Consider the following 9,553-nt stretch of genomic DNA (forward strand, 5'->3'; position numbering starts at 1 on the left):
GACTTTTAAAGAATTTCAGATCCCTTTGGGGCTGGTCCTTAGCACAAGTGTGCATGCATAGGCACGCATGCACACACACATACACACACACACACACACCATGGCGCCCTATACAAGTGGGGACCCCTCACTGACTACATTCATCCCCTAGCCCTTAACCCTAACCTTAATTATCATAACTACATGTCTAACCTTAACCTTTACCCTAACCTTAACCTAATCCTAATTTTAACCTTAACCCTAAAACCAAGTCCTAACCCTAAAATAGACCCCTTTCCTCATGGGGACCCATAAAATGTTCCCACAAGGTAGGTGGTTTCAGGTTTTTCTATCCTAATGCGGACATTTGGTACCCATTAGGATAGAAAAACCTGGCACACACACACACATACACACACACACACACACACACACACACACACACACACACACACACACACACACACACACACACACACACACACACACACACACACACACACACAGAAACACAAACTGCTTTTCAACTTCCATATGGTTGGACAGGCCACCACCTGCAAGGCTGTGATGGCCTGCACACAAACATGGAACTCTGATGCAGAACAAGAGCTGTTTGAAATGCTAATCACGGAGAGAAAGGGGGAGAGAAAGGAGAAGAGGAGATTTTCTACTGCTGAGAGTATTTACATCATGCTTTTGTTTGTCTCTCTAAACTGAGAGCTCCTGTGAAGAGGACTCCAGTTTATAATAAGAAAGGGAACATTGGATAATATTTGCCTGGAAGCGAACAGTCACCGCTAGCAAAACAGATTGTTTACTGTTGTTACCATTTTATCAGTTGTCCTCATTATTTAAACAATATTCATTTGAGAACCACCATGATTGCTAGTCTTTTATCTCATAAGTTGAGCAAAACGCGTCCCTTTGTTAGGGTAGAAACCTTTATTGGGGAACACAAATACTCTAAATAGCAAATCTACACAATCTGACGTGCATGAAAGCCACAAAGGTAATGGTCACTAAAAGCAGCTGAATTTAAAGCGTTTTGTTCACCTTGTATTTATGGAGTTTACACATAACGAATGTCTTGGTAATGACAACTCCATTCACCGAGCAGTTCACGAACATGTCTGCATGGCCGTGTAGGTTTTTTTCTTTTTGAATCGATCTTTACTGCTCGAAATATTCACATAATGGTATTACAAGAGAAAAAGACTGTAGGAAAAACCTGAAACCTAGAGACTACTGGTCTCTCCTACCCGCAGAAAATGCAGCGAGTTTCCCCTGACAATGAGAGGGGAAACTGGTATTGGGTTTTCTTTGAACCCTCTTTATTGTACACAACAGGTTGCTCTGACATACAGAGTGATTCTAGTATGCAAGCACTTTGTGTGAGTGGCTTGCCTGGGTCCAGACCTTTTGGGTTCGCCCATTCCATCCAGTTGGCAGATTCTTCCGGTCTGGCATCATGATATGAAACAGCGATTTCTCGGTTGAAAAAGCGATTATCCAACAAGCACCGCGGGGGCACTAACTATGGGGGAGCCAGGGGAAGCTTGGCTCCCCTTAATAAGACACGAGCTCCCCTGAAAACATGATTTGTGAAAAAAAAATTAGGGGGGGGTCTATAAAATATTGACAATATGCTATGCATTTCTATTTTTCGGCATCTTCATCATCGTGGATCACGCGCAACATCAAGTTACTATTGATGCATGATTCATATATGAGGATCACTAATTGACGTTTAATAAAGATACCGGCATGCATGCAATTCTTGCCATCACCATCGAAGCGTGGCGGCGCAATCAGAAAAAAAAAAAAACTTTCTGGAACCCCCCCCCCCTTAATCCCACTCAGTCTGCGCGCCGAATCGCCATTGTTCATTTCTATTTTGTAGTCTGCATACAGATAGTTATGTCCATAAGAAAACAATGGAGCTTAGTCGAAAAATTTGGATTTACTAAAAAAATCTTAGCCAATCGAAGAGCAACCAGAGCAAGAGGCGTCTTCTACAACCGACGCTGATGCTACACCTGCTGGGACTGCTGTCAGCACAAACCCGCCAACGCCCGGTCTGACAACGTAGGAAAAGCCGACAGAAGAAGCTGGAGATGGGGGGGGGATAACAGCTCGAAAGAGGAAGAGGCCGATGATGATGCTAACCCCACCTACCCCTCTCTCCCGCCTAACTGGACCAGCCAGCGGTGGAGGGAAAGGAAGACTTGTAACACATGGCTGTTCGTTAAGGGTGGAAGCTTGGGATGCACAGTATGCAGAGACGCAAAAAACCTTCTGCTTTCTGAAACGGTGATTTCCTTTTTTTTTGTTTTATGTAACCAGGTTAAAATTAATGTTTTTATTTTATTTTGTTTGAGTATGAAATATCACCAAATCCTGTCTGTGTGCTGTTATTTGTGTTTACTACATTTTATTTTATGTCATTATTTACTTTTATGTATGTTTTCCAACGACCGTCATATACGTGTACTGTCGCTTTAAGAGAGAGGTCTTGTGGGTACACGGAAGACGGAACGCGGGAGAGGCCATTTTTGTTTTGTGGGAGGAGTCTCAAGCAGCAATCGAGCCGAGCCACACGTGTTTCTTACCGTGGGACAGTTTTGCTGGTTGAGGAGAACGTAACCTTGAGTATCCCTGTAAGAAGATACTGCAAGCTGTGGGATAAAATACTTGTTTATCCTTTCTTACATCGGAGTCCCGTGGACGGTTTCTACTTCTAACGCACACGAGTGGAGTCCGGGCAGTGGTTGAACTTCGACCCCCACGTCCGTAAGAAACACCGCTCCCGCTGGAGGACTGGACGGTTGTCGAAGGGTTTGAAACCAAAATAAATGGCAAGGTGGGCCAAATAGAGTCCTGTGTGTCCCCGCTCCTTCCTTGATCATGATGATGATGATGATGATGAGAGACTGAGGGCCCCCCACAACACCTGGGGCCCCACCCAACTAGAACACAACGCAGAGCTAATGATGAGAGTGACGGGCATGCAGCAGGCTGACCAGCACAGAACAGCATAGGACTGCCCCCGTTACATTGGTGCCGTGACCCTCCTGGATTCTGAGAGTGACATCAGTTGCTCGCCGCGGGAGGCTGCTGTCGTCATCAAGCCCCAGACGTCCTCGGGTATTTCTACAGACTGTACACTCATGTTACAGTGGACTGGAGTTGAGCTGTGTGGACACTGGACAGTCATAGCTGTGGTTACCATGGACTGGGCTTGTGAACAGGACATTTGTATATACTGAAGGAAGAAAAACACACGAAAAAAAAAAAGGAAAAAAAGGTTAATGTTGATGTGATTGAAGGACTCGTGTGAATAATCTATTGATCTAAACTACTGGATATGTGCATATGTGATTAATCTATTGGTGAATTTGTTGATTGTGTGTGATTGTTTCAATCTCTTAGTGATTTCTAGATTCAATTATTTAAATGAATTGAGCTTTTCACTTTTTTATTTTATTTTATCTGAGTGTTAGAGGTAGGAACATGGCAGAGGGTGGTTCGTACGTAGGTGGGGGTAACATTGCTGATCAGGATCTTTTGGATCGCCAGTGTGCTATGGAGAGGGGGTACCAGTTAGATGTGGGTGGGGGTTTACGGCTAGGTGTAGGTAGGAGTTTCGGGCAGCTCTTAGAGGGCGGGGAACCAGACACCAGAGCACCAGGACCTAGAGACCCGACCACATTTGGCACTCCTCAGTTCACCTCCACACGCTACGTAGAACGGGCCAGGCCAGGTATCAGCGAAGGGGCTGTGCTGGGTAACAGCGAGCAGCCAGTGGGTGAGTTAGCCATGCTCATTACTCGGTTAGCAGAGAAGATAGGAGAGTCAATCACTGCTAAGCTGCAGGAAACACAAATGCTTAGAAACACACACACAGACAGTGCTAGGTCTGCTGAACAGTGTTCGGAGACAGTGCCTAGTGTTAGAGTAGTAATGCAGACAGACGCTAGGGAGCCTCCTATTTTCAGGGGCGACAGCTCTGATAAGTTTACAGTTCATGAGTGGGAGAGCCTTATGACTTTGTATTTGAGGAAGCGAGCCATTCCAGTTAGTGAGCAGTCACATGAGATTCTAGCTAAGCTTATGGGGAAAGCAAGGGACGTGGTGAGGATAAAGCTGCGCAACACATCTGTCGACCACATAGCGAACCCCCACATTATTTTTGATGTACTGAAGCAACACTTTAGTGACTTCACATACTCGAGCATGCCCCTGGCGGACTTTTACAGTACGCTGCCCAAGCCAGGTGAGGACGCTATGGAGTATTGGATTAGGCTTAATAAAACAGTGGAGGTGGCTGACGAATGCTTGAAGTGGCAGGGCCGTAGTATTGAAGAGCCAAGCCACGAGGTAAGCATGATGTTTATCAAACACTGTCCAGATCAGTCTCTTGCCAATGTTTTTAAGTTCAAGTCCGCAGGGAAATGGTCTGCTAGCGAGATCCAGGAGAGGCTTGATGAGCACATGCTGGAGAGGAAGTCCCGTGTTGCTGCAGGTGGACAACGTGAAGCAGGCGCGGTAGAGCGTAGGTTCCATTCACAGGTTCATGTCCCTGTAGTCGACATGGCTCCCGACTTGAACACGACCGTGCCGGTGGTGCTATCTCCCGTCCCGGCTCATGCGTCATCTCCTATACCATTTTTTGCAAGGTCTCCTACACCGTCTCCTGCACCTGTCTCTGGCGGTGATGATTATATGAGGAGTTTGGTGAGCTTGCTAGACCGTTTGGTCAAAATGCAGACTCAGGTTCCAGTTAGCGCTGCAGTCCGGACACCGACGCAGACTCAACCGCCAGCTAGCGCCGCAGGGCAGGTGTCAGACGCACCGCAGAGGTTGTGCAGGGTTTGTAAGTCTCCGGATCACTCCACATTTTCCCACTGCAGCCGGGAGAACCGATGTATAAACTGTTTGTCTCCTGGTCATTGGAAGAGGGACTGTCCTCACCCTCAGCCGCCCAACCAGCTCCGTTCTCAGCCTGGTGGAAGAGCTGGTCGTCAGTCTCGTCCGTTAAACTACTAAACCCACACCTAGAGAGGGATGGTGTGGGTAATGTAGATGTATCCCTCACTGATGTCTCCGACCTGGCTCACTTGTATGAAGACAAGTGTGCCAAAGCACCTCAGGGTTCGCGTATGGTCATTCAGGCGACACAGAGGATTCAGGCTTTCAGTGACTTGTTCTATGCTCCTGTTCTTGTCAACCAGAGTGTGCAGCTTAATGGCATGTTGGATACTGGCTCTATGTCATGCAGTATCAGTGAAAATGCAATAGAGAAGCTCCGCTCTGGGGGTGTTTTACCTGAGAAGCAGCAGCCTGAAGAGAACATTGTCTTGATCGGCTGCGGTGGTCTGGAGACTAGGCATGATGGTTTTTATGACCTCAACATGCAGCTTTATGGTGTTTCCTTTGTCATACCCACTCTGGTCGTGCCCGGTCAGCATGATGATCTGATAGTCGGCACAAACGTCATTAAACATGTGGCCCATGTACTCAAGAGTGTTACTGAGTACTGGGACATCGCGTCCAGACAGGAACATCCGTCTAGTCCTGACGTTGAACAGTTCTTGTCCATGTTCACGAATGTAGAGCGCTGGAGGGGTGGTGCAGTTCCTGAGAAGATAGGTACTGTTAAGCTCACCCAGGCCGTGACACTCTTACCGAGGCACGAGCACTTAGTCTGGGGCAGACTTCCTGCTAAGGTGCCTATGTCAGCTGGAAGCACTGTTGTTGTGGAGCCGACAGACTCCAAGGCCATGCCACGCAGTGTCCTCGTAGGTCGACTTGTCACACCGCTCTGGGGTGATAGGTGGGTACCCATGACTGTTGTCAATCCATCTGACAAAGCCATCACACTGAAAGGGAACTGCAAGTTGGCTGATGTGTTTCCATGCTTGGCGATTGAGGACTTTAATGTTTTCCAGGGACTGCAATCAGTTGCAGGGAGGCATGAGTCCAACGCCACAGATAGTGCCTGTCCCCCTGTCCAGCCGGCTAGGAGTTTGTCAGAGCTCGGACTCAGTGACATTGACCTCAGCTCCTGTCAGGTTAGTGAGGCATGCAAGTCCCAGCTCACTCAGCTGCTCACCGAGTACCATGACATCTTCTCCAGAGACTCTCTGGACTGTGGCGAGGTCACAGGATACACACATCGCATCCATCTGGTGGATGAGCGCCCCTTTCGCTTGCCCTACAGGAGGGTTCCCCCAGCCCACTATCAGAAGTTGAGACAGGTTCTCACTGATATGGAGGAGAAAGGGATTATCCGGAAGTCCTCGAGCGCATACGCTTCACCGCTGGTTATGGTATGGAAGAAGGATGGCGGGCTTCAGATCTGCACTGATTTCAGATGGCTGAATGCTCGGACCTTGAAAGACGCTCATCCCTTGCCACACCAGTCGGACTGTCTTGCCGCGCTGGGTGGTAACTGCCTCTTTAGTACGATGGACCTCACCTCTGGCTTCTTCAACATCCCAATGCATGAAGATGACAAGAAGTACACTGCTTTCACGACTCCCCTTGGGTTGCATGAATACAATCGCATGCCACAGGGCCTTTGTAATAGCCCTGCAGCCTTCATGAGAATGATGATTGGGATCTTTGGGGATCTGAACTTCACGAAGCTTTTGTGCTATCTTGATGATCTTCTTGTCTTCGCGCCGTCAGAGGTTGAGGCTCTGTCGAGGCTCCGCACTGTGTTTCAGAGGTTGAGGGAGAACAACTTGAAACTGGCTCCGAAGAAGTGTCATCTGCTGCAGAAGCGGGTGCGGTTTTTGGGCCACGTGGTTGATGGCGGAGGTGTGTCTGTCGATCCCTCCAAAGTAGAGGTCATCTCCAACATGACAGTGCAGGATCTCATGGAAGGTGATGGGTGCACGCCTTCTGTTCGTAGGATCAAATCTTTCCTTGGTATGGTATTTTACTACCAGCATTTCCTCCCGAACTGCTCCTCCGTGGCTAAGCCCCTGTTCGCCCTTACAGCTGGACAAAAGAGGAGGGGGAGGTCGGCTAAGGATAAGAAGCCCCATGGCAGCTTCCGTAAGCTTACCTCCGCAGACTGGACGGTGGAATGTGGGGAAGCATTTGATCTGTTGAAGACGATGTTACTGGAGTGTGTGGTGCTTGCCCATCCAGACTTTGAGGTGCCTTTCATTTTGTCGGTCGATGCGTCTTTGGACGGACTCGGCGCGGTGCTGTCTCAAGTGCCCCGAGGAGAGTCCAAGGCCAGACCTGTTGGTTTTGCAAGCAAGTCCCTCAGTGCCTCACAGCGGAAGTATCCAGCTCATAGACTGGAGTTCATGGCGCTGAAGTGGAGTGTTTGTGAAAAGTTCAGCCACTGGCTGAAGGGTCAAAGCTTCACCGTTTGGACAGATAATAATCCGCTGACTTATCTCCTAACGAAGCCGAAGCTTGACGCGTGTGAGATCCGCTGGGTGTCTAAGTTGGCGTCTTACACTTTCGATCTCAAACACCTGCCAGGGAAGAAAAACGTGGTGGCGGATGCCTTGAGTCGCGACCCCCAGTCAGAGGCTACTTAGGGAGCCCTACCCGGCCCTTGTTCAGGAAGCCGACGGAGTTGAGGGGGACTCTGTGCAGGATGTTTTCAGACTCAGTTGCCAGTCCCAAACAGTGAGTAGTGCGCGATCTGGGTTTGCTTGTGATGCAGCTGAGGTCAGGGCTTTTTGTCAAGCCAAATGTGACTGGCCTGATGCATCAGTATTCACAGCACTCAGTTTGGTCCAGCACGTTCAGCATCTGTCGGGTGGTCAGGATACACTGCCAATGTTATCCACCGAGGAGCTCAGGTTGAGTCAGGAGCAGGACCCCTGCATCTCCAAGGTGTTGCCCTTTGTCGCTGTTCGGAAGCGGCCATCGAGACGTGAGAGGCATGGTGCTGACCAGAAGGTCCTCAGGCTGTTGAAACAGTGGGAGAAGTTGGAAGTCAATGATGGTGTCTTGTACAGGGTGACAAAGGACCCAGTGTCCAAGCAGAGGAGGTCTCAGTATGTTTTACCTCTGAGTCTGAAAGACAAGGCACTGTCTGGCATCCACGATCACGCTGGTCATCAGGGCCAGGACCGTACTCTCTCTCTTGCAAGGCAGCGTTTTTATTGGCCTGACATGGAGAGGGATATCAGAGCATATGTCAGATGCTGTCGGAGATGTGTGTTTGGGAAGACCCCAGAGCCAGCTGCTTGCGCGCCCCTGGAGAGCATTAAAACTTCCGCACCGATGCAGCTTGTGTGTATGGATTTCTGGTCCGCTGAGGACAGTAAGCAGCGGTCAGTCGATGTCTTAGTGGTTACTGACCACTTCACTAAGCTTGCTCACGCGTTCCCCTGCACCAATCAGACAGCGAAGCAGGTCGCCAAGAAACTCTGGGATCATGTATTCTGTGTTTACGGGTTTCCAGAGAGAATACATTCTGACCAGGGCACAAACTTTGAGAGTAACCTGATTGCAGAGCTTCTCAAGTTGGCGGGTGTAGCGAAGTCCCACACGACGGCTTACCATCCTATGGGTAATGGCGGGACAGAGCGTTTTAATCGCACGATGGGGAATATGCTCCGTTCCCTTCCGCTTCAGCAGAAGCAACAGTGGCCTCAGCAGATCCATTCTCTCACGCTCGCGTACAATGCCACTGTTCACGAGACCACGGGTTACGCGCCTTTCTTCCTGATGTATGGGCGTGTCCCAAGACTGCCGGTGGATGTTATGTTCAGGCAGGTTTTGCATGACCCTCACGTTGTTGATTATGACTCTTATGCTCAGTCTCTGCTTTCCTGTCTAAGGAGTGCAATGGAGATCGCTCAGAAGCACTCCACGGCTGAGCAGCAGCATCAGGCGCGACAGTACAACAGACATGCCAAGGGCACTGTCCTGTCTGTCGGGGATCGTGTTTTGGTTGCGAACCAGAGTGAGCGAGGGAAGAGAAAGTTGGCTGACAAATGGGAGAACGGAGTGTACACGGTTGTCGGTGTCAACCCCAATATCCACGTCTACAAGATTCAGGATGCAGAGGGGCACACCAGGGTGGTGCACAGGAACCGTTTGTTGGAGGTCAACTTCTTGCCCCTTCCTGAGTTAGATCAGGGTGAGGAGTCCAGTACAACCAGTCAGTTGTCTGACTGCGCAGAGTCCGATGAGGAGGACAGTGCAGATGTCCTGACGGTCTCAGGGGATGCAGTGGGGCTAGCAGTCTCATTACTTGGAGACTCACCTAGATCTGAGTGGGCAGAAGCGGAAGAGTTCATTCCGTCTAGTCTGGTAGTCAGTCCTGTGGGGGCCACTGCTCAGTCTCCACCCAACACACACGCACCACACAACACACATGCACCACACGTAGAGGCATCACACTCACTCGATGTAGGTGTTATATCTCACACTGATTCGCACACAGAAGCACCACACTCACTCGATACAGATGTTGCAGCTCGCACTGTCTCACGCACACAAGTAGAGAGCGATGGTCGGGTTAGGACACGCACAGGGAGGGTGGTGAGGTCAGTGAACAGGTTAATAGAATCTATGGCTCAGATGCCATTTCTAC

Source organism: Lampris incognitus, chromosome 2 (assembly GCF_029633865.1).
Source record: "Lampris incognitus isolate fLamInc1 chromosome 2, fLamInc1.hap2, whole genome shotgun sequence".
Classification (NCBI taxonomy): Eukaryota; Metazoa; Chordata; class Actinopteri; order Lampriformes; family Lampridae; genus Lampris; species Lampris incognitus.